The sequence below is a fragment of the Taudactylus pleione genome, unplaced genomic scaffold, assembly GCF_031769625.1.
Source record: "Taudactylus pleione unplaced genomic scaffold, aTauple2 ptg001990l, whole genome shotgun sequence".
Taxonomy (NCBI): Eukaryota; Metazoa; Chordata; class Amphibia; order Anura; family Myobatrachidae; genus Taudactylus; species Taudactylus pleione.
The window spans coordinates 7,706,002-7,727,040 of record NW_028286386.1 but is presented as its reverse complement, the minus strand read 5'-3'; positions in this window follow the sequence as shown (position 1 = coordinate 7,727,040).

Sequence of the window (21,039 nt, the reverse complement as noted above, 5' to 3'; positions counted from 1 at the left end):
TCTGTTCCGTCTTCTGTTAAAGCTCATTCTACTTGGTCTGTGGGCCCCTTGTGGGCAGCTCGCCGTGGCACCTCGGCTGTTCAGCTGTGTAAGGTGGCCACGTGGTCTTCCATCCAGACCTTTCTGAGGTTCTATGCTTTTGACACCTTTGCCTCTCAGAATACTTCCTTTGGGCGCCGGATTCTCCTCAGCGCAGGAGCTTCCCCACCCTTAAAAAGACTGCTTTGGGACATCCCCAAGGTCTCCCTGTGGAGCCTATGGACCCTGAAGAAGAAAATGAGAGATATGGTAAGAACTTACCTATGATATCTCTTTCTTCAAAGTCCATAGGGTCCACAGGGCACCTGCCCTGCTGCACCTGGCTTCATATGGACTGTGTTACTGGTCACCGGTTTCCGTCTCGCTTTCTGTGAGTATGATTCTCGAGTGTTCCAGTCTTCCTTCTGTTTTTTCCTCCGTTCTTGGCTACTTACCAACTGAGGTGCCTGTGGCTCGGGGGTGGGGTATAGAGGATGGACCCAGTGCATCCTAGGAGTTAAAGCTTTTAACTGCATGGTGCCCGTGGATCCAGATCCAGCTATACCCCAAGGTCTCCCTGTGGACCCTATGGACTTCAAAGAGATAACAAAGGTAAGTTCTTACCAAATCTCTCATTATTGGCCCTTCTCTACTATCTCATGTGACAAACTGTCTCTTTGCTTTTTCCCCATAGATTACCCAGTGTTACCTAAAGTACAACTCCATAACAAATCCCTCTGACATCAAATCACTCACCATCAACAACACAATTTCAAGGCTTTCAAAACTACTGCCTTGTGGTTACTTTGGAGTCATATTGCTAAAATTCTTGAAAATTCAGATACATCGTAGTTTTGGTCACAATCTCCACTCTGAACTACTCTCGCTCATTTTGTCTCATACCTTCCTTCTACTATTTGTTTTCACATCTGCATTTATTTAGTCTACTTAGTATGTACCTGTTTTACGTGTATACTTTTTTTTCCCCCACTGTCTAGCACAGTGGCACCTTATAAATCAACCATAATAATAGAAACTAGGTTTTATTTATTTTATTTGTGCCTTGAATGAAACTTACACATTCCTGCTGTTAGCAGTGCTACTAGGAACAAGCACAGTGGGTCTTACATCCAAAAATTTGAACAATGTTTTCAGTACTCCAGGAGTCCAAAGCAATACCTACTGCTGTTGTCAGAAGATTATGAAGCTGTATTTATGTTGGGGATCCTGGTAACAGCACAAGTTTGAGACTTTTTTTTTTTTTTTTTTTTTTGTAGTTGTTAAGATTCCTCCAGGATGGAGAACTTATCTTTTGGGTAAGGAAAGTCACCTTACTAGTAATGATTTAGAACCTAGCTACCACATGTTGTATTTACTTTATATTACAATTTACTTATTAATTACCCTAAAATCTGGCAGCTCCACTTAATTCATTAACAGTTAAATTTAGGGACTTACAACTTTCAAAAATTAAGAAAAGATTGAATTTTGTATAAAACTACTCAAGCTTATTTTACAGCTCCAGAGAAAATAAGAAGAATTTAAATGGGTGAAAACATTTTTTTATACGTATCAATAGGTTTTTTTAATATGTAAATCCATATTAGTTGAAATAAAATTATGTAACGGATAATGTACCGAAACATATTGAAAAGTATGTCGTCAAAATTGAAAACTGCAAATGACTAAAAATAATTTTACTATGACATACTCCATAGCAGCAATGACATAGCTTCTCTTTTAAGTTAAATGGAGGCATGTAGAAAAAAAAAATCAACCATCAGATGGTATATAATGCAACTGCTCCTCTTCCCCTTTGTCTTTGAGTGACTTCCCTAACTCTCTCTGCAAGATATATAGGGATATATTTACTAAAGTGTCGGTTTTTAGAAGTGGAGTTGTTGCCCATAGCAACCAATCAGATTCTACTTAACATCTATCTAGCACCTTCTAGAAGATAATAGCTAGAATTTGATTGGTTGCTATGGGCAACATCTCCACTTCTAAAAACCTGCACTTTAGTAAATATACCCCTTACAATCTGAAATAATATGGCTGGAAATTCCTGGGCTGCCATTAAATATTAAAAAAAATAATTATTAGTTATAATAACTCACTGGTTTTCTATTTGAATACTCCATGCCAGCCATTACAATTGGGCATACCCAAGCAATAACATGGGGAGGGCTACAAAGTATAACTAAAACCACTTATACTGCATAATCAAATGTTTATTCAAGTGGCTATGTGAACAGGTCTCTCATACTGAGAGTTAATTGAGGATTTTTATGTCCAAACAACAATGTCTAGAGAAGGTGTGGATGGATGTCCAGGCTGCTGCCTTGCTCTTTGCACAAGAAGTTGGTACTGCTTAAATTGAGTGGGCTCTTAGTATATCTGGCACTTTATTACCGCCTTTCTTGTATGTCTGTATGATTACTTCTCTAATCCAACTGAGAATAACTTGCTTGGATGAGGCAAAACCTTTCCAAACTCCATCAGAATAACAAACTGTCTTCTAATCCTAAAATCTTCTGTACTGAATAAGTATACAGTGATTGCTCTCACTAGATCTAGTGAATGCATTTTATTCTATTTTTCATTGACCAGCTGTGTGAAAAAATATGGTAACAGAACATCCTGTGTTTTATGAAATGTAGATACTACTTTTGGCAAGAAAGTTGGAGCAGCGCTAATAAAGCTGCATACACACGTAAAGGTTTTCTGTCCAACCATCCAACTAGTTGATTGGTTGGAATGAAAGTATGGAACGTATGGGGCAGCAATTTGCTCCTAAATGCCAGAAAACTGATGAAAATGGTCGTCAGACAAGTTTGTTAAATGTTTGTTGTAAATAATTTGTTCAAACAATAGTTTTGTCCATTTTCCGGCATTTGGGAGCAAATTGCTGATTGTCATTTGCTTTCATACCTTACCAGATTTTCATTCCAACTAATCAACTAGTTGGATGGTTGGACAGAAAATCTTTCGTGTGTATGCAGCTTTAGAACTACTTTATTCTTGAAGATATTTAAACAGGATTATTGGTCTTGTCCCACATATTAGTAGCTGTCAAAAAACGAATAGCTTGCAAGAGCAAAAACCCTCTCCACCCGTCTCGCTCTGCCCTAAAATTGCAAATTTGGACATTTGCGGTGATGGAATATATAACTTATTAACTTCATGATAGGGGCCATATGTTCGCCAAGTGTGGGCTCCATGGGTCTCTTACGAGGGCACCCCTCACCCTTATATTAGTCTTTTACATTGGACCCATGCGTGACGGGGAGGACCGCCCTCCACGCTTCCTCCTTTCTTGCTCTATTACCTTGGATAGGTACTTTTCTTAATTTCTAGCTTTGCAAGTAGTCCTGTTACCCCTCATACCTCCCCCCACCCATTTACCCCCTCCTTACTCGATCTTTCTTCATGGTTCATAGGGATCCAAACGGATACCATAGGGGCAATGTGGTTGGAGAGATCCAGGCACGACACAGTGAAAGCTTTCAGCTCCCAGGATGCCTTGGGTCCTCCTCCATATATAACCCGCCCCCAGCCTTCAGTTGTTCGTTTGGTGCGCAGGATTTAGACACACCTTTGTTACAGGGGAATGCTCAGGCAGTCCTAAGCTTTTATTTTATTTCTTATGTTTTTGGGTTGGCAGTACTGAGCGTCTGAATTAAGACGCATGTACTGCGACTCCCACCTCCGCAAGGCAACACCAGTAACAGGGCTGGTGATTTCGGCAGATCTCGGCTGAGTTTACAAGCAGCAATGCTGGGATTCGGACTGCAACCGGATGCACGGAGATGTGAGGTAAGGTGATTCCTCGCTTTCGGGGAATCATGCACGGCAGTCTTTGCTCAGGGCGCAGGAGACGCACCAGAAGCCACTGCAGTCAGGGCCCCAAGCGTCCGCGTCCTCACCAGACCACCAGAGCCTTGTCTCACACCGGGGATCGGCAGCAAACACTTCTGCCACAAGGCCAGTGTACCCAGCCGGTTGATGCAGCTTAGGGGAGGTAGGCGCTCCCCTGGCAGTTCCTTCCCCGACATAGACGCTTCAAAAGGTTTTTGCGCATCTGGGACGCTCCTCCTACCTGCCTCGTGTATATGAGATGCTTACAGCCCACTATCAATGCGCTGCTGTTGGTTTTGGATCAGTCTCTCAGTATACCTCTCCCATGGGTCTATATGCTACCAAGCATCATGTTTTCAGTAGTTGATTCAGAGCCCAGTGCAACTAAATTTGCATATGCCATGTATGTGACGGTTTGCTAGCTGCTGTGTTAATACTGTCTTTTATTTGTCAGTTATAACGATCAGTTTTTCTCCTCATCCCTCTGTTGTAAGTATGTGGGGTTTTTCTTTATACTTCACATTTATTTGTTATTTGTGAAAGTTATCACATTACATTGCAATGTTACCTTTATAATTGATATGTCAAAAAAGGAAATCAGGTGGTGTGCTGGTTTAATGAAAAGTCTGTTTGGCAGGCTTGTCCTCTCAGGACTTTAGAAAGTATGGTTTGTGTGCTGTCTGTTACAAAGAGCCACCTCACCAGTCCAGTATAGCAGTCCCTGTACAAGAGCCATCTTGGGTGTCCGCCTTGTCTCAAATTATGAAGCAGTTTGTGGATCGTATGGCTACTCTCATACAGCCTCCTTTTATGGGGTACCCATAGCATGCTATGTTTGCACTTCCTATACATCCTTCCTGGATGGATGCTTATACCCACTCAAGTCAGAGTATGGCTCAGTCAGCTGTTGCAAGCAGACGGGTAATTACTAAGGCGCCTAAGTGAAACTTATCTTATTATCGGCCTGTTCAGCATATGGATTTAGACACATCATTAGAGGAATCAGATGATGCACAGGGTTCTCCATGGTCTAGCTCAAGAGAGAGGAGGAACATCATCCGTCCACTGTGGAAGTTCCTTCTTTGGTGAGGGCGGTTAAATCAATCCTAGATATTCAGGATAATGAACCAGCCTCTAGTAAGAAGGCTCCAGCGTTTAAACACCAGAAGGTAGCCAAAACTGAGTTTCCTAAATCCAAGCAGCTCACTGAGCTTATGTAAGAGGCCGGACAAACTGTTTTATGTGAATAAAAGATTAACATCATTGTATCCTTTCCCATCATGTGAATGTATTAGGTGGCAGGGCCGGCCCTAGCCCAAATTTTTTGGTAAGCGAGTATATTTTTTGGCGCCCCCCTATGCAGTGCCCCTAGTAGTAAGCCCCTTATGTAGTGCCCCCAGTAGTAGTCCCCACAATAGTGGTACTCCTTATGCAGTGCCCTTTAAACAGTGGCCCCAGTTGTAGTTCCCCACCTATGCAGTACCCCCAGTATTGCCCTTTATATAATGCCCCTAGTAGTAATCCCCCTTGTAGTCCCCGCTTTGTAGTAGTCCCCCCCAGTAGTAATCCCCCCCTTGTAATGCCCCCAGTAGTAATCCCCTTGTAGTAATTCCCCCTTTGTAGTGCCCCCAGTAGTAGTCCCCCCAGTAGTAATCCCCTTGTAGTAGTTCCCCCAGTAGTAATCCCCCCTTGTAGTGCCCCCAGTAGTAATTCCCCCTTTGTAGTGCTCCTAGTAGTAATTCTCCCTTTGTAGTGCCCCCAGTAGTAATTCCCCCTTTGTAGTGCCCCCAGTAGTAATTCCTCCCCAGTAGACACACGTAATAAAAATAAAATAAAAAAACCACTTTCCTGAAACCCCGCTCCTGCTGCCGCTATCAGCTCCTCCGTCCCTTCTCCCGAGGCCACTTTGCACTATGGGAGAGAGGTCCTCACGTCTCTCCCATTACCCACTGCGGGAGCCGGAAGATGGCTACGGCAATGGGCGCAGCAGCCGATGAGAGTCTGACAGACTCTCATTGGCTGCTAATTAAAACAAACACAGCTGCTGGCGGCTGTGTTTGGCACTGTGTAGTGCTGACTGAACTCCGTCCGGTCAGCGCTACACACGCGGTGCAGCTGTGTCACAGAGTCGGCCCACATGGTACGCAGGTGAGGCGCCCTCCTCAGCTGCGTACCATGCGTAACGATAGAACCGGCCCTGCTAAGTGGGAGGTACCTCCTACTGTGGATGCTCATGTGATGCACTTAGTCAGAAATGCTACATTGCCTATGCCATCAGCATCTTCTCTTAAGGATTCTACAGACAAGACATGTTTAAATTTTCCTAAGGCAATATTTTCATCGTCGGGAGTTGTTACTCGTCCATCTATGGCTGGAGTCTGGGTAACCAAAGCTGTTGAAGAATGAACGGGCATTGGAAGACTCTCTACCAGATGCTATCAGAGAACAGATGATGTATATCTCCCACATATAGGTAGCGGCCTCCTATTTGAGAGGAGCTGCAGTAGATGCTGAAATTTTAGCATCTAAAGCATCAGTAGCTTCAGTAGTGGCAAGCAGGCTCTGGTATCCTTATATTTTTATGGAACTATACTTTTCGGAGCAGAGTTAATTATGATAATAGCTATGCTGGCGGCTTCAAAGTCTGCCATCTACAGGTACAATAAAATCTAGGCAGTTTTCTTTTTGGTCCTTTCGTCCTCAGGGATGAGTAAAGGAACAATATTCCTCTAAGCCTTCTAGTTTTCGCAGGACATCCAGACGACAAACTAAGAGGTCTGGGCCGGCCAGTTGTCCAGCTTCAAAGCAAGACGACAAACCCTTGGCATGACGGGGGCGGGTCTCCTCCTGGGGGATCTCAGGGTGGGAGGCTGACTGCTTCAGTTTGCGGATTACTGGCATCAAACAACAGATATCTGGGTCTGAGAAGTGGTCTCTCAGGAGTATGCCATCACTTTCCAGAGGCATCCTCCCCAGAAGTTTTTTGCACAGATCCAGGTGCAGTCAAGGCCTTGACTCTTCAGGAGGTCATTTACTTCCTGCTGCAGGCAGGGGGAAATAATCCCGGTTCCTGTGTTGTAGCAAGGAAGGGGTTATTATTCCAATCTATTTTTGGTTCAGAAACCAAATGGATCTCATCGCCCTATTCTAAATCTAAAAACCCTCAACAGGTTTATCCATGTACCCAGGTTCCGTATAGAAACTCTCCGGTCAATTAGTCAATGGAGCTTGGGGATTTTATGGTTTCCCTAGACATTCAGGGTGCATATCTGCATGCTCCTATAAAGCCATCCCACCAACAATTTCTACTGTTTGCTGTCCTACAACAACATTACCAATTTCAGGCATTGCCCTTTGGCCTATCTACGGGCCCCCCAGGTATTTACCAAGATAATGGCAGTCATGACAGCCTCTCTCAGGTGTCAGGAATTCAGGATTCTACCAGATCTGGATGATCTTCTGATATTGGCACAATCTCCAGTTGTTTTACAATACCATCTTTAACTGACCATAGCCTGCCTAAAAAAAGCACAGCTGGATCATCAATTGGAAGAAATCCTCTCTTTCTCCAACACAGCAGATGGTACATCTGGGAGCACTTTTGGATTCTCAGGTACAAAGGGTGTTTTCTACCAGAGGACAAGATTGCGGCCCTATCATTGAAAGTACGCAAACTTCTATACAAGCAAAGGGTATCCATTCTATCAGCGATGCAGGTCCTGGGATCAATGGTATTCACCTTCGACATGGTGGGGTATGCTCAGTTTCATTGCAGGCCTCTGCAAAGATTGATTCTCTCCAGGTGGAACAGACATCATCATATAAGGTCTTATAGGAGCCTTCTCACTCCAGAGGTTTGTCTCTCCCTCCTGTGGTGGCTGAAAAAGGATCATCTGGACAAAAGGTGCCCATTCTGGATTCCAAATTGGGTGCTTCTCACCATGGACGCCAGTCTTCGCGGATGGGGGCAGTGACAGGTCATCAAACCTTTCAGAGAAGATGGACAAATCAGGAAAGTCATCTGCCAATAAACAAACATTCTAAAGCTGTGAGCAGTATACAAAGCACTTATCATGGCACAGGACCTGCTCCAAGGCAGGCCAGTCCAGATCGACAACGCGACTACAGTTGCCTATCTCAATCATCAGGGTGGCACGCAAAGTCATGCTGCCATGAAGGAAGTGTTAAAGGTTCTGATTTGGGCAGAACGTCATCTTACAGCCATCTCGGCAGTATTCATACCGGGAGTCCTCAATTGGGAAGCAGACTTCCTAAGTTGTCAGAACATACACGCCAGAGAGTGGTCTCTCCACCCGGGAGTGTTTCAGCTCTTGGTGAACAAATGGGGGCTACCAGACATAGACCTCATGGCACAAGAGTCCTCAGGAAATTGCACTCACACCTTGTAATAAGTATCTTCAAAATTCAGTAATATACCATGAAAGAGTTCCACTTAATTGAGTACCAACTCCTCTCCGAGCAGTTCCTATTCATTTTTCCATACCATTAATTTATATTTAGGTGAAAAACTTGACACGAAGCAATACATATGGATGAAGAGATTGAGGATATGGTTCCTTCAGATACATCGCTCAAGCTACTGGTAAACATGTAAGCCATGGCCAAACTGGGAAGACTGCTATCATTTCTACTTTCTCTCTTGATCTTTCTTAGCATGCAAGATAGGAAACCTAGATTAGTTGAAATGACCATGGATTTGATAAAATTATAGGTACAGAAGGAGCTGAAGCATTATGTCAAGAGAAGATCCTTAATACTTTGGTATTCAGGTGTTACCAAAAAGTCCAACAGAGGAAGACGAAGTCTCTCGCTCAGGAGTGGTTTGTGTTGTCACTGACTCAGATAATTGGCTACTGCATTCTCCTTGCTTGTAACATTGACTGCTGAAAGCAACTTTAGATTTCTTTCATTGGGATTTGCTACCAGATGAGAGACTTGGTAGTTCACAAAAATGTGACTTAATCTAATGAGGTTTGCTTGCGATCCCACAGGGCACGTAGTTCAAACTGAGTACTGCACGTGTGTCATCTTGCCCAGGAAAATTAAACCTGTGGTGGAGAAAAACATTAAATAGTTGAAGCACCTACCTTATTTTTGTCTGTTGATGAATCTGTATTTGATGGGCCACGTACTGTATTTTGTAGACACCTGTCTTCTGACAGAGCTATCTTGTTTTGTATGGTAGCTATTTGTAAATAGATTTTTTTTTCTGTGAGCAGACAGGTTGACTGTCTTGTTCATAATCTAGCCATGCTTCTGCAAGCAAAATAAAATAAACAAAAAAAGGAATCGCATGCATTGTCCTAGCATTTAGACATGTTCCACTCCTATCAATAGGATATAATCCAAATGTGGTCATATCTTCACCCAAGAAACTTTACAAATATGCAAATTTAAAGTATTGTACCATAATAAGCAATCTCCTGTGGTGAACTGCAACATGACCGTAAGTATCTTACAGATATATAGATGGCAAAGAGTAAAGAATTGACAAGTTCCATGCAAAACTGTCTAGCAGTGACATACCTGTCGAGTCTTCTCCAGTCCAGAATGCTGCAAAAGATTCATGAGGACTTTTTGACAAGGACCAGTGTGGAATAGAACCCTCTGCCCATCTAATCCAAAAGAACTGGCTCAATTGTTCTGGCTGTAAATTCACAGACTGTCTTGCAAAGATTCTAGGGGTATATTTACTAAAGTGAGTTTCTAGAAATGGAGATGTTGCCCAAAGCAACCAGAGTCTACTTAACATTTAATTAGCACCTTCTAGAAGATACTAGTGAGAATCTGATTGGTTGCTATGGGCAACATTTCCACTTCTAAAAACTCACTTTAGTAAATATACCCCTAACTCAGCCGAGTTTGATGGAGTCCTGTACTTCACAGACATTTCCTTTTGAATACTGATGAAATTACAGCCATGGCCAAAAGTTGGGAAATACACAAGTATTGGTTTTCCTCAGTTTGCTACTTCACTGTTTTTAGACCTTTTTGTCATATGTTACTATGGTATAATGAACTTAAATTACAAGCATTTCATGTGTGTCAAAGGCTTTTATTGACAATTACATTAAGTTTATGCAAAGAGTCAATAATTGCAATGTTGACCCTTCTTTTTCCAAGACCTCTGCAATTCACCCTGGCATGCAATCTATCAACTTCTGGGCCACATACTGACTGATGGCCGCCCATTCTTGCCTAATCAATGCTTGGAGTTTGTCAGAATTTTGGGGGTTTTGTTTGTCCACCCGCCTCTTGAGGATTGACCACAAGTTCTCAAATGGGATTAAGGTCTGGGGAGTTTCCTGGCCATGCACCCAAAATTTCTATGTTTTGTTCCCTGAGCCACTTGGAGCAGCTTGCAATAAGGCAAAAGTGATGAACAATGCAATTTCCAGCAAGATGGTTATCACCAAACTGTTCTTGGATGGTTGGGAGAAGTCACTCTTGGAGGATGTTTTGGTACCATTCTTTATTCATGGCTGTGTTCTTAGGCAAAATTGTGAGTCCACTCCCTTGGCTGAGAAGCAACCCCACACATGGTCTCAGGATGCTTACTGTTGGCATGACACAGGACTGATGGTAGCACTCACCTTTCCTTCTCCAGAAGAGTGTTTTACCAGATGCCCCAAACAACCTGAAAGGGGATTCATTAGAGAAAATAACTTTATCCCAGTCCTCAGCAGTCCAATCCCTGTACCTTTTGAAGAAAATCAGTCTGTCCCTGTTTTTCCTGGAGAGAAGTGGCTTCTTTGCTGCCCTTCTTGACACCAGGCCATTCTCCAAAGGTCTTCGTCCTGTATCATGCCGACAGTAAAACATCCTGAGACCATTCATGTCAGCCAAGGGAGTGGGAACGCTCACAATTTTGTCTAAGAACCCAGCCACTAATAAAGAATGGTACAAAAACATCCTCCAAGAGCAACTTCACCCAACCATCCAAGAACAGTTTGGTGATGAACAATGCCTTTACCAGCATGATGGAGCACCTTCCATAAGGCAAAAGTGATAACTAAGTGGCTCGGGAACAAAACATCAAAATTTTGGGTCCATGGCCAGGAAACTCCCCAGACATTAATCCCATTGAGAACTTGTTGTCAATCCACAAGAGGCGGGTGGACAAACAAAAACCCACAAATTCTAACAAACTCCAAGCATTGATTAGGCAAGAATGGGCGACCAATCGGTATGTGGCCCAGAAGTTGATTGCTGGCATGCCAGAGTGAATTGCAGGTCTTGAAAAAGAAGGGTCAACACTGCAAATATTGACTCTTTGCATAAACTTATTGTAATTGTTAATAAAAGCATTTGGGGGCTATTCAATTTGGAGTGAAAAGTCCGTGCTGGACTTTTCGCTCCATATCAGAGGTTTTGACGGGGATAAAGTAACGGGTGCATGCCCTCTTTATCCCTGTATTCAATTAGGAATCAGCGAAAACGGGACCTGGCAGAAAGGTTGGTATCGAAAAAACTGGAATTTTCGGGAAATGTTCCTGGGACCCCCTAAAGATGCATAGGGGGAGGGGCCCTAGATTGCACACCCTAAGCACAATGTGAGGTGCTACCTGCTGAGACTTGTAGTGCTACAAGCATAAAGAGACAAATGCAAGTGCACACTCTAACCATGTTGAACCTAATAATATAACTGCTAAATAGCATCAAAGAGGTTCTTTGCATAATAATGGCCATAATTATGGGCCTACCCACCGCATCCAGGTGACCTCTATCAGGCAGGTCCCTAACACTCCCATGGAACAAAATACAGGGCACGGGACCCCCCAGGCCAACCCAGCAGAGCCGCCCCATGGCATCACACTGGTGTGAGATTTAAAGTGAGGGTTAAAGATGTCCAGACATGGGGGATCACTATGGGTACCCCCCTTTTTTCCTGCTGAAGGGAGTCAGTGTTTTTAAATAGCCGCAGCAGGTGCATAAATGCGGCATTGAAGGGGTGAATAGCACTTAGCTTATTTTTGGGGGCAAAATAACTATGCCCATCAAATTTGGGGTACATGAAAATGGGTGTAAGCATATTTTTAAGTTCCTTAAATGATTTTAAAAAAATTCTTCAAAAATGCACCTGCCGCTACCACCCGCAATGAAGAAAACACCTACCGTATACTTGGGAACCCCTCCCTGAATTAATTTAGCTAGTTTAGTAGTTTGTTCCCCCCCCAAAAATTAAAGTATCTTTTTTGACACAATACTTTTAGGGGAATCTCCCAGGATTGCAGGCTTATTTTTTTTAAGCCTGCACCCCTAAACCACAATTCTGCACTTTTTTTCGCCATGTAAAACATGGTGAAAAGTTATCCCCGATTTTTTACAAAGACTTTTCACACCAGCAAAAAGTCTTTACGGGGATAATTAAAACAGGTGAAAATGACGGTAACTGCTTTTCACCGCCAAATTCAATACCTCCCTTTGACACTTATGAAATGTTTGTAATTTTACTTCAGTATGTCATAGTAACATCTGACAAAAAGGTCTAAAAACACTGAGGCAGCAAACTTTGTGAAACCAAATACTTGTGTCATTCTCAAAACGTTTGGCCATGGCTGTATATTGTATGGATTACTTATGATCTATAAAATCCATTACAATTGATGGAATGTGACCATATGTCCACATATTGTGCAATTCTTGTCCCCTACTAGTGTTAGCGGGAATGGATTCTGACAATCGTCACTAGATTTTTTTTTTTCCATCTTTAATCTTGAAGGCACAATGTGCTGTCTAGTGGTAGAAGGAAAATACTGCTTGTTATACGGTCTTCCTGCTTTACAGCTTCTTGTGTTGTTGACTTACTGATGTGATGGAGAATGTAAAAAAAAAAAAAAAAAAAAAATCTCCACTCTTGTGCAATTGGTTTTATTTCCCTCCATAAGACTTGTCATAGAGACCATTTTTTTCTCCAAAATAGATGGATCCCCTCAAATGGGAGATTATCCAAAATATTCTTAGACTGGACTTCTGTTGCCCAAAAGGGCTCTTCTATTACTGATGATGCAATAAAGGCCCAAAAGGTGCTTCACATAGGAATTCTAACCATCTTTGTATAATTCCTTTAATGCTTAGCAGGTATTTACATTCTCCTGAATATCCATATGGAGTGTTTCATCCCATAATCAGGGGTCTCTGGCCATTGCAGCCATAGGAATCCCTGTTTGTAATGGGTTTTCTGAAGAGATGTGAAACTTTTACAAAAGGATTCACCATATTTCTATCCATGAAGACCCCATGAAGTGGAATTGTACTTCAAGCAAACATGCTAGCTATGGCTGCGTCTATTTGTGTACCAGACTCCGTTTTAGTATTTCTTCATCATTAAATGAATACATGCATTGACGCTTTACCACTTTATGCATTAAAAGCTTTTACCACCTAATGTCAGGAAGATGGCTAAACTCCACAAATAGGGAATATTGTGCTGAAATTGAAGTTGTGGCTTCATTCATCTCCATGGATGTTGCAGGATTTTGACATTAGCCAACTAAAATTTCCTTGGTGATTTCCTAAGGTTCATTACCAAAGAAGTCTTCCAATACATCTGAAGAATCCCACTCTAGGTGGGAACATCAAACTTCTGCATGCATACTTGCTTGTGATCTTGCCCCTTTCAACCTCTTGTCCAGCATAAAGACCCTCCATGGCAACAAAATATTTCTTAGAGATATCCGTACTTAATTGTTCTTGAGGCTGACTTTTCCCTTTTGTCTGAGGATGGCACTTAATTTTCAGCAGAAAAAGTATCTTCACAGGCTACACATACTTTGTTATGATTTGTAAAATTTTGACTTTCCAACAGTTTCTACAAGAGTATTGGAAAGAATACAGAAAAGGAGGAGCTACATTGTATACCATCCTGGAAACTGATCTACCTGACTTTGCATAAGAAGTTTAGCCACCCATTGTAATTGGTGTTCTGGAGTATTGGAGGAGAAATCCACATGTTTATAAACTTTATTTCTATGTCACCATGCAGAAATGTTTCCAGCTCATTATTTAGCCATTAGAAGTTGTCCTTCTTCTGAAGATCTTACATTGTTAATAACAGCCTGTCATAATGAAATGAGAAATAATAGCACTTGTAATGTAAGGTGAGAAGAAAAAAAGAATCCAAGCAACCAACACATTGCTTACTATAGGTACCTACAACTAAATTACTGATCTGGATTGAGAGATTAGCTAGTGGCTAAAAGACCCACAGTTTCGGTTACAGTAATTCAACAGGCATTTGCATCAAGCAGTTGAGTCACATTGGACTACGATGACCTGAAAAGATTTCCCTATATAATTTATGAACAAAAATGGATTTTATAATAAAAAAAAGTGGTGAACAAGGGTTTGGGGAACATTTAATTACATTTTTTTGCATGCACTTCACTGGAAGTCATGCTGGTGTCATATACCTTCCAGTGAATCCTGGAACTTGTAGTTCCACAATAGCTAGTAGCAATTCCACAACAGTTATGGCAAAATAAGCTAAGGTATCGTCAGTTTGATGCAAAACGTTCCTGCTGCAGATTCCCACATCTTTATGAAAGTCTTATTAGATCAATTAAAATATACAGTATGTATTAAGAAAACAAGATACAGACTCCTAACGTAGTTAACTTGATACAAGTGCTCTGTTTTTCTTTTTGGAACATATCCGTATTGCCGTTACTGCTAGGAGGCAAAAATCTGCTAGAAATCTATGGGCATTGGGCAGGGATCCCTTGGAAAGGTGGGACACCATATTAAACAACTTTAAATTCCAAAAAACATTCCTCCAATTTGGATGCAAATACCCTCAAATTAAAGCTGATAGTTATATAATGAATATGGGTTTAAATTGCACACTAACTTGCATGTTTTGATTAACAGCTAAAATAACAAAAATTGTGTCAGTGTCCAAATATATATGGACCGAACTGTATATAAATAAAATTGTGCCGGAAAATGGTATCCGTGAGTGAATTGCTTATTGGATGGTGTGTTATTACTGTGTCTCAAGCAGTCCTCCAATGAACAAGAAATATATAATATGGTGTAGCATGTTAATAGATCTTAACACCTCATGTCCTTCAATGTTGGTTTCACTTTCCTTGTGCTTGGACCCTCCAGCAAGCTATATTAAAGGACACAAGGTGTTAAAATCTATTAAATATACTAAAGCATATTATACATTTATTTTATTTCATGTTCATCTAAGAACTGCTTGAGTCACCAATAGGAACACATCCTCCAATAAGAGAATCAGTCCTTTCTGGAACAATATATTCTTACTGCCTTTATAGGTGTTTAAGGTAGTAGTCACCTTATTCTTGTTAACTTCTAGAAATTTCATAGTTATGAACAGAGTATTCCTCAGGCATTACAGTAAAAGGTAAAATGTATTTGTATGCATATGTGTATATCATGTATAAGGTGCCAGCAATAATGTGAAATGTTATTATATCCTCTTATTTTAGTAAAGCTTCTAGTCATATTAAAGCATAGGTGCTCATGCATGTTGCAGAGGCTGGAATGAGCAAAAACTAATCTGATTACTCATTTAAACAGACTTGATGGACAGCACAGAAAGATATAAGATTGGTTGTAGAACTTTATTAAAATATTACAGAGAAATGATTAGGAGACAGAAAACTATCTAACAAATCATTTTCTAAGTACTACAAGTGAAAAATTAAAGTATTTTGCAGTCAGACAAATAAAAAAAAAAAAGGAAGGAAAAAAACAATGAAAATACAGAACACTTGTTTACAGACAGCTTTTCAATGTTTCACAGTTTTAGCTATCCAGCTGAAAAAAAGGCATATTGTTCATTGTCTACAAAAATATATTTCTGACACTCCAAGTAATTTATAAAAAGCTGGTCAGCTGTGCATAACCTGTAACAAACCAACACAAGATTGACCACACAACACTGCACCTTTAGGACACAGGGTCACATCTCAGCTCAGTCCATGCGGGGTTAATACAAGATCACCCATTGCAGATGTGGGGCCACTGTACAGGGAAATATACGCTCTAATAATCCTCTCCATGCAGATTGGGACATCACCAATACAGGAAAATAAACCAGACAGGACCCCAAGTCTTTAGAAGTCCTTGCTGAGGGTTAAGGGGACCCTCAAAATACCCCATGTGACATGGGAAGTGTGGGGAAAATAACGGTATCCCTCATAAACAGGGAACGAAATCCATAAAATAAACTTTATATCATGTAAAGAATTAAAGCTACTAGCCAATATTTAATGCATGGCCTGTTCATACAGGTTATCACTAGGGCCCTCCCCTTATCTACACAAACTCATTTGCAGAAACCTGATTTTTTTTTTAACCCCTACTCATCCACAAAAATGGTTCATGGAAGAAAAAGAAACCTGCTATGTGCATGTTGTACTGAGGAGCAGAAAAGTCTTGCATTGAGCTGATTTATGAAGCTGGTTTTTAAACAGTATAAAAAAAGGCTCCTTTTAAAGGAGAGCGGATAAAATACATGTCATTTCACAGGACGAGGAGATTACTTTCTGTGTGCTGGGTTGCTGCTCAATAGAAAAAAAACCCTTAAGACTTTGGTGATTTGCTTCCTAGACATCCCAGTTACAAGTGATTACATCCGCACTACCAAACTGCACTAACCTGTTCAGCTACAGAGAGGTTAACAGTATTGTGCTCTGCACTGTCACGCCTTTCCTATATTAAACTCTGTAGTTATTTTACAATGTCCAAAATCATAACAGCAACTTTTCCCTATAGAAATGAGAGAAATATGGTTTATTTTCTAATAAAAGGACAACCCTCACAATGTTGATGGCCCACTTGCTGACGCACCGGCACAGTTATTGTAACATTCTTCACAATGATGTCATGGACCCTCAACTAGAGTGGACTTTACAGGTAAATACATTCACAATGCAAATCCATTAAATACTATGTGCTGCTGCGAGTTCTACTCATTATTAAAAAGGACAATTTCTCAAGCCTCTAAATAGCCCATAAGGTGAAATGCAGATGTAGGTTTAGGTGCTTTAACACTTATACAGCAAGCATTAATTACATAGCTTCCTGCTTTCCCAATATAAAAACAGTACTGGAATTCCTATGTAACAGGCACCAGGAGAATCAGATTTTCAGCTTTGCTAAATTGAGAATTTTTTTTTTTTTTAGTCCTTTATATACAGTCTATAAAGTTAGGCCCCCTCAACATTTAAAGAAAAAAAAATGGTGCCACATGCACTGTGGAAACAATAAGTGAAACAGGCAAAGGATCTATCATTCTGTTGCCCACCAACGACCAGTGTCAAGTGTTGCTGTGGCAAACATCTAGTAGGCACTTGCCTATTCATAGATGAATGAATGTAAATGACCCGATCAGAAAGGGTTGAGAAATTGCTGAGCAGGAATTTAAAAGAAAAAGAAAACCGCAAAATAATTACTATATTGCACTTGTTGTCCTAGTGTCCTAACATGCAGTAACCGGCATCCACTTTATTCCATCCATAAACATTTTTTTAAAAAGACAGAAAATAAATTTAAAAAAATGTAAAAAAAACAAAAAAAAAATTAGTTTTCACTTTTGTTTCTATAAAAAACTAAAAAACAAAACAACTTGCAATCAGATGCAATGGTCATGGTTTAAAGCTTAAGGATCATGTAAGAAGTGTAATTTCTTTATATGGTGTACTATATAATTCACAAACATCGGAACATTTTTTAAAGCATTTAGTGGCTAATCAAGAAAGGCATAAGAAACAGTATAAATATTTGTCACTATACATAATATGCTACTGGAAGGCATTGAACTTGCCAAAATAAACTAACCAAAACTGTGAACTGCTGTTTCTGTTAGATTATGCCGAGTTGTGCGGTTAAAAAAAATAAAAAAAAAAATGCTACAAGTAATACACACACACACACACACACACCACACACAACACACACACTACACATCCAAATGTAATAAATGTATAGGTCAGTTTAAAAAAAATAAAAATAAAAAAATGGTTCCACCATGGAGGTGTTTTAGTTGAGAATATCTGAGTGCTATTTGTTGATGACTGGATATGGTCAACTCTTGGGCAATGTGAACAATTAGGTTCTGCTAACAATATAAGATTTCAGGCTCTCTCATCACTCGCAGTGGTTGTGTGTCAATCTGATAGATTCACAAGTACTAATAAAAACATAATGCAATCAAATGTGAAGCTAGGCCTTTTGGAAGGTTAAGAAACAATTGATATCTGGATGTACTTCCTTTTCCAAATAAACTTTACTAGCAAACCAGAAACAACCCAAGCTTAGCTGAATGCAAATATGAGGATATGAATTAAAAATGTGGTATACATGTGGTAATTAACAAACGGAGGCCCAAGTTATCAAAGCTCAGTGTATTATAGTAAGAATTTAACATATAATAAGTACCCAATGAGAACTATGGCAATGGGATGGTAAAGAAGCATGGCACGGATTAAATAATTCCACCCAGAGGCTGACAATAGATTTTGGTTGGCATATGACATTATTCCCATCCACAGGTTTTATTTATCTGAACTCCAGATTATCCTCTATAATGGACACCCATCTTTTGATATCAGGTGCTTACACTTTTACAGCATGAGGAGGCCAGCAATCTAAAGCATCCAACAAAGTCTCTAAAGGAAGTGGTGGAATGTGACTAGAGTATCCTCATTCAATTTTTAACAGTTATTATCGACTTTGTGTGTGAAATTTATCATATTGCATAATAAATTATACTTTCACTACCAGTGTCAATTCAATCCTTGATTGAACAAAGTAGCCGTGAAATATCATCCCTTAAATTATTTTTCTCGATTGCATTTAAAAACAAAAATTTAATCTACACTCTTTACATATGTGGAAGGTAATTTAATGCACCTGATGAAATTAAGCTACATGGGAAAGCATTGTTTTAGCTGCAGGTCTCACTTTAACATGCAAACTGAAGTATTTTAGGACATTAAGATTATTATAACTTGATAAACTCATTTTGCGTAAGGCATTAAAAAATATCCCCTCAAAATAAAGTTTTCCATGTTAGGAAGCCCCCCAAACACCCTTTCCTTGGAAACATGACAGTGGGACATTTCCCTGTTATCTCTTCCCCTAATGTACATCTACTGCATGCGTATAAGCAGAAGTTTCCAACTTGTGGCAGCAACTTTTGGGCTGTGCTGCCGACTAAACAGCGACTGCATAGAAAGGGATCCCAAAGCGGAGTGGAGCTTTCTTTTTGTGTTAAATTGATTGCCTTGAGTTGACAAATTATGTGTGATGCTAGATTGAAACCAGTAACAGAAATCGAATCAAAGATTAATGATACTAAAGGTAGGCTGCGCTTGAAGAGAAGGAGTTAAGTCATCTCTTTTCTTCTAGTCGAAACATTTACTTAATTCCAAAAAGTATTTCGATTTAAGTAACTATGGTTAACAAAACAATTACAGATTGGTAAATGTGCAATATAAAAACAGACTGAGAGGGCAGTATTCCATTTTTAGCAAAAATAAAATAAAAAACTACCTCTATTTAAAACATTGATCATAAATTGTGCCAAGACCCTCTCTTTACTTTCCTGTTGGTAATTGGTTTTAAAAATGAAAAACAAAACTATAATATGGAAGGGTGTGTGACTATATGCATGCAAGCCTACCAAGGGGCAGGTCTACCTGAACACAGAAGCTCCATTAACATTTTTTGTGAGTTTTGATCAATGAGTGGTATTTAGTTTTTTTTTCCATCACGAGACATTTAAAAAGTAATTCCCTTCATCACAAACACATTTGAGTGACCAACATGCGTGTATATCATAAGTGTATATAAAAAGGGATACTCAATTTCAAGTGGTGAGCAAGGTTGTTACTTCAAAGTGCAATATGTGCTGATGTGCAATAAGTGTGGTGAAAAAATAAAAACCTTTAGTATTCTGTGTATTAGAAAATCATACTACGTTCATACCATAAAGTGCATTGTGCAAAAGAACTCCAAAAAAACAGTACATAATAGAATTTCATAAGACTTTCAATGTGTACATATATACATTGGTGTGATACAACCCATATGTCCTTTCCGTGTCAAAAAAACATTAATTATGTTTATACCATAAAGTGCATTGTGCAGAAGAGATGTAGACTGGATTTTCACAACACCAATAGTTTTGTGTAACATTATTATCACCCACTGATTATATATACATATATATATATATTATTATACACACACACATATCTATATATATATCTATATATCAGTGGGTGATAGTAATGTTGCACAAAACTATTGGTGTTGTGAAAATCCAGTATACATCTCTTCTGCACAATGCACTTTATGGTATAAACATAATTGGGTTTTTTTGATACGTAAAGGACATATGGTTGAATCATACCAATGTATATATGCACACAGTGCACATTGAAAGTGTTATGAAATTCTATTATGTACGGGTTTTTTATTTTGCACAATGCACTTTATGGTATGAATGTAGTATTTTCCAATACACAGAATACTAAAGGTTTTTATTGTTTCACTACACTTATTGCACATTAGCACATATTGTATTTTGAAGTAACAACCTCACCACTTGACATTGAGTATTCCTTTTTATATACAAATATGATATACTAGCACGTTGGGCGCTCAAATGCTGTTGTAATTATTACATGTTTCCATTACCAACAGATCACCACTGTTGTACTTTTTCTAATTGAGCCGACACCTACACTACTGGGGAGTGCTGTATACACAATTTACCATTAATACGGGTATCTTTCCCAATTGTTTTTGTACATTTATTTGCATACAATTAGGAAAGTTAAGTCTTTTACAAATAGTTTTTTGTAAATCATAGTAAGGGTTCCCATTTCTTCTTATGCTGTGTAATCTCCTATTGCTACACACACATTTATATATATATACACATATATATATATATACACACACACATATATATATATATATATATACACACACACACACACACACATACATACATACACCCATATATTCTATAAAGTAGGGATATAATTCATCCCTACATAAGAATTTGCTGCTTGTAATAATCTGGACAGCAGGAGCTTTAGACCATGCGCTTTATATATATATATGAAATTTTGCCACCAAGTGGCTCTAAAAATTACT